Below are 5,136 nucleotides of genomic sequence, written 5' to 3'. Positions count from 1 at the left end.
TTTTTGGTGCACTGGGAAGGAACATCACCACATGATGCTACTTGGGAGGTGGCTGATGATTTTGAAGCTAAATACCCTACTTTTGTGATGCCTTAAAACTCGAGGACAAGTTTTGTTAAGGGGGAAGGATTGTTAGGGGGAACTTATAATCAAAAGTCAACATTATTGACTTTCTATTTTGATGATCTGACAAAATTCTGTTGTGTTAGTTAGTTAGTTGATAGGCTAACTGTGGTTAAATTTGTAGTTAAAGCAAAGATGATTTGTATTATAAATAGAGAATTGTAATTACAAAGCTGATCATCGAATAAAATTACAATTTCCTATCTCTCTTCTTCTCTCTTCTATTCTAATCATCTTCTGTCTTGATCTTCTTCTTCTTCTTCTTCTATACTTCTTCTTCTTCTATTATCTGTCTTCATTAGACAATTATCTGTAGAGGTCCAGCACCCTGCAACATCTTGTCTCTTAATTGTTCGTCTCTTATGTAAGGAAGTGTTGGTGGGTTGTGAACCTTTGTATGTCTGATTTGAGTTCTTTTGCTCTCAATTTTATCATAATAAGAGAAGGTGACAAGCAGTGGCGGAGCCAGGAATTTCAGGTTGGGGGGGGGGGGGGGGGGGGGGGGGGGGGGGGCGAGAAATTTATGTCAGCTAAAGAAAAGCCAAGAAAAAAATGTATCAATTTGTCATTGTAGGGATTCGACCTTGGGTTGTTTGTGTGAAACATTGATCACTCCACCATTGGGGCAAGACAAGTTTGACAATATATATAGGCATTTAATACTAAATATATCAATATTTTTTTTCTTTGGGGGGGCGGCCGCCCCCACCCGCCCCCCTGTCTCCGCTACTGGTGACAAGGGTGGACTCCTCACAAGTCCGTGGATTTTACTCTTCACATCGAAGGGGTTTTCCACGTGTAATTCTTGTGTGTTGATTGATTTTTGTTTTTCCACATTTGATTTTAGTTGCTGCCCATTATTGGTTGATTGTTAGGTTATTTGGTTGTTGGATTATTTGTGGTGTATTGGAGTTGTATTGTGTGGTTGATTGTCTTGGAGGTGATCCTTGTGATTAGTTGATATTCTACTAGGGTCCTATCAGTTGGTATCAAGAGCAAGGTTTTAATTTGATCATTGTTATGGAGTCTACTAGTGGTAGTGGAGGTAGTTCAATGGTTAAATTGACATCAACCACTTATTCCATCTGGAGACCGATGATGGAGGATTTGTATGATCCAATTGAAACAACCACAAAAGCCGATGGCACCATTTCTAAACCTGAAAAACCAGAGAAAATGGAAGAGAAAGATTGGGGAAAGTTAAAGAGGAACACTTTGGGGACTATTAGGCAGTGGGTTGATATTAGCATTTTCAACCATGTGTCTCAGAAGTCCGACCCATATGATTTGTGGAAGAAACTGGAAGGTCTTTATGAAAGGAAGACCGCACATAACAAAACTTCATTAATCAAGAGACTTGTTAATTTGAAATTGAAAGGTGAAAAGTCTGTTTCCGAGCATTTGAGTGACTTTCGGGATATTATTAACAAGCTAACTATTATGAAGATTGTTCTTGATGATGAATTGCAGGCTTTGTTCTTGTTGAGTTCTTTGCCAGATAGTTGGGAAACCTTGGTTGTGATTATTAGTAACTATGCTCCAGAGGGTGATCTATCTTTGATGTGATCAAAGAAAGCATGTTCAATGAAGAGATTAGAAGAAAGGAGATGGGAGTTGATAATTCATATGCTCTTGTTGTTGAGATCGTGAAATAAGCAAGAGTAAGGGTCCCAAAGGTCGTGATAACTCAAAGGGGAGGTCCAAGTCTAGAGACAAACAGACTAGGACATGTCAATACCGCAACAAGCCTGGCCATATCAAAAAGTTTTGCTACCGTTAGTAGAAAGAACAAGGTAAGAAGCAAGGCTCACAAAAGCAGGGAGATGATAAAAATATTCGCAATCGCTTCTAAGAGTGATGATGAAGTCGCTTTGATTTTTGCAACTAGTGAGTGTCATCATGTAGGGAGTTCAGACACAGAGTGGCTTGTAGATTCAGGTGCTTCATATCATTGTGTTCCTAAAAGGGAGTATTTCACAAACTATCAATATGGTGATTTTGGTAGTGTGAAGATGGGAAACAAGAGCTCGGCTAGCATTGTTGGGTTAGGTGATATTCGTATGAAGACAAGTGTTGGGTGCATGCTTACATTGAAGAATGTGCGCCATATTCCTGATTTACGCCTTAACTTGTTGTCTGCAAATGTCCTTGATCTAGAAGGGTTTCGGCATACCTTTGGTGACGGTAAGTGGAAATTGTCTAAGGGCTCGATGACAGTTGTGTTAGGTTATGATACATATGAATAAACATAAATCATGCGGAAAAACCATAAAGCCAGGAAACATATTATTTACACATAATCATTTAGCATAATTCAGATGCATACACTTTGTAGCGTGCCCTCCCTAGCTGCGCCCGAACCGAACAAGAACAAGTCTTTAGGACTCCAAGTGTCGTCCCTCCGTAGATAGTCCACAGCACGTCCGGATCCGCCTTAAGATTGACCAACTAGAATCGCCCTTAAGGTACTACAAATTTCGGTTAATAGGGCAAGTGTTTGTGGCTGATTTTTGCTTGAAAATTTTACCTTTGAATACTTCAATTCTCGATGTAAATATGTGACCCTAGGCACCTATTTATAGAGTTATGGAAAAGGTCTTGTAATCCTACTAGGATACGAATTAATTAACTTAGAATCCTAGTAGAACTCTAAATCAATTAATTTATCTTTTAGGATTAGGATTTAATCATATGTAGAATCCCGATAGCTTTAGGATTCACAAACACTCACGCACGCACGAGCCGCACGCCCATGCGCAAGCCTCACGGCCCACGCACGGCGCACAACCCCGCAGCCCATTATGCGCGCGCGCCAAGGCTTGGCTGGGCCTGGCCTTGCGCTGGGCCTGGTCGAGCTTGGCGTGTGTTTTGTTGCGTGTTTGCTTGCTGGGCGATGGCCCAGCTTCGTGCTGGGCCTTCGTCTGGCAGGCCTCGTCTGATGCTAATTCGTACGATACGCTTCCGATTAAATTCTCGATTCCGGAATTTATTTCCGATACGAACAATATTTAATATTTCCGATTCCAGAATTAATTTCCGTTTCGAAAAAATATTTAATATGTCCGTTTCCGGAATTATTTTCCGATTTCGATAATATTTCCGATTCTGACAATATTTCCGTTTCCGATAATATTTCCGATTCCGGCAATATTTCCATTTCCAATAATATTTTCCGATACGTACCATGTTTCCGTTTCCGGCAACATCTACGACTTGGATAATATTTATATTTCCGATACGATCCATATTTCCGTTTCCGGCAATATCATCGTTTCCGGAGTATTCATTTCTTGCCTTTGACGATCTCAGCTCCCACTGAAACCAAGACCCGTCGATTCCGATTATCCATAGATGGAGTATTTAATGACATTAAATACTTGATCCGTTTATGTACTATTTGTGTGACCCTACGGGTTCAGTCAAGAGTAAGCTGTGGATTAATATCATTAATTCCGCTTGAACTGAAGCGGCCTCTAGCTAGGCATTCAGCTCACTTGATCTCACTGAATTATTAACTTGTTAATTAATACTGAACCGCATTTATTAGACTTAACATTAAATGCATACTTGGACCAAGGGCATTATTTCCTTCAAGTTGCTCGTGGCGAGTTGTATTGCTCTTTGTATAAGACATACTTGAGTGTATGTTCTGGTGAGCTGAATGCAGTTGAAGAAAAGAATTCTCAAAATTTGTGGCATCGAAGGCTAGGGCATATGAGTGACAAGGGGATCAAACTGTGTAGCAGGTAAATCTCTTATTCCTGTTGATGAATCAGTTTCCCTTGACCAAGGTTATTAAAATCGCGATTTAAATCGCTAAATCGTACGTTTTTACGATCCTACTCGGCCCAAAATATCTAAATCGTACCTAGAATCGGAATAAAAAAAAGCGCTCATAGAATCGTACGATTTAGCATGATTCTACCGATTTTGTTTGTAGGTGCTTTTTACTCAACTTTGGGCCATGCCCACAATCTATCGTCCATTTGTTAACCCTAGGAACTCATTTGTTTACCCTAACCCTCATTTTCACACTCTACACACTCTCACTCCTTCCTCTCACGCACTCCTTCCTCTCGTTTATGTCGCATTCTCACTTCTCCATTAACAATTTGCAAAAACCATTAATTTGTTCATCGATTTTGTGTTGTCTCCTCCATTAACAACCTGCACGTTGTTCATAGACGAGTATAACCTTTGTTTGAAAGTGTGTCGTCTTGTATTGTTCATATGCTTATTATGTATTATCTACCCAAAAATGATTGAATTTTCCATTAGTTTTGTTATTTAATATGAACGTTTTTTCCTTCTATAAAAATATCGTAAAAAAGTTAGAATATCATTTATCGCCTACTAGATGAGGAATTAACTAAATAGTTTAATTTTTGGTGTTATTTATTTAAAAATGGATAAATAAATTACACATTTGGTAATAGAATGTCATTTCCGCAAAGTTTGTAGAATCTTATGATTTTACGATTCGATTTTGACAGGCCATTCCGATTTAAAGTAGAATCACGATTTTGATAACCTTGCTCTTGACCCTTGTGATCATTGTTTGGCAGGTAAGCAGCATAGAGCTTCCTTTTCTAGGAAGTCACCAGAAGGCAAGAAAAGTTGGAGTTAGTGCACTCCGATGTTTGTGGTCCTATTGAGGTGGAGTCTCTTGGTGGCAATAGATATTTTGTCACTTTCATTGATGATGCTACTCGAAGAACTTGGGTGTATATGTTGAAGACAAAAAGCCAAGTGTTCGAGATTTTCAGAAAATTTCATGCAATGGTAGAAAGGGAGACCGAAAGAAAGTTGAAGTGTCTTCGATCTGAAAATGGTGGAGAGTATACTTCGAATGAGTTCAAGTATTATTGCTCACAACATGGCATTAGACATGAGAAGATAGAGCCCGGAACACTACAACACAATGGAGTTGCTGAGAGGATGAACAGAACCATTGTTGAGAAGGTGAGATGCATGCTTAGAATGTTTGATCTTCCTAAGACATTCTAGGCCGAA

This window comes from Spinacia oleracea, chromosome 1, assembly GCF_020520425.1.
Source record: "Spinacia oleracea cultivar Varoflay chromosome 1, BTI_SOV_V1, whole genome shotgun sequence".
Lineage (NCBI taxonomy): Eukaryota > Viridiplantae > Streptophyta > Magnoliopsida > Caryophyllales > Amaranthaceae > Spinacia > Spinacia oleracea.
The sequence above is the reverse complement of the archived record's forward strand: the minus strand, read 5'-3'. Positions refer to the sequence as shown.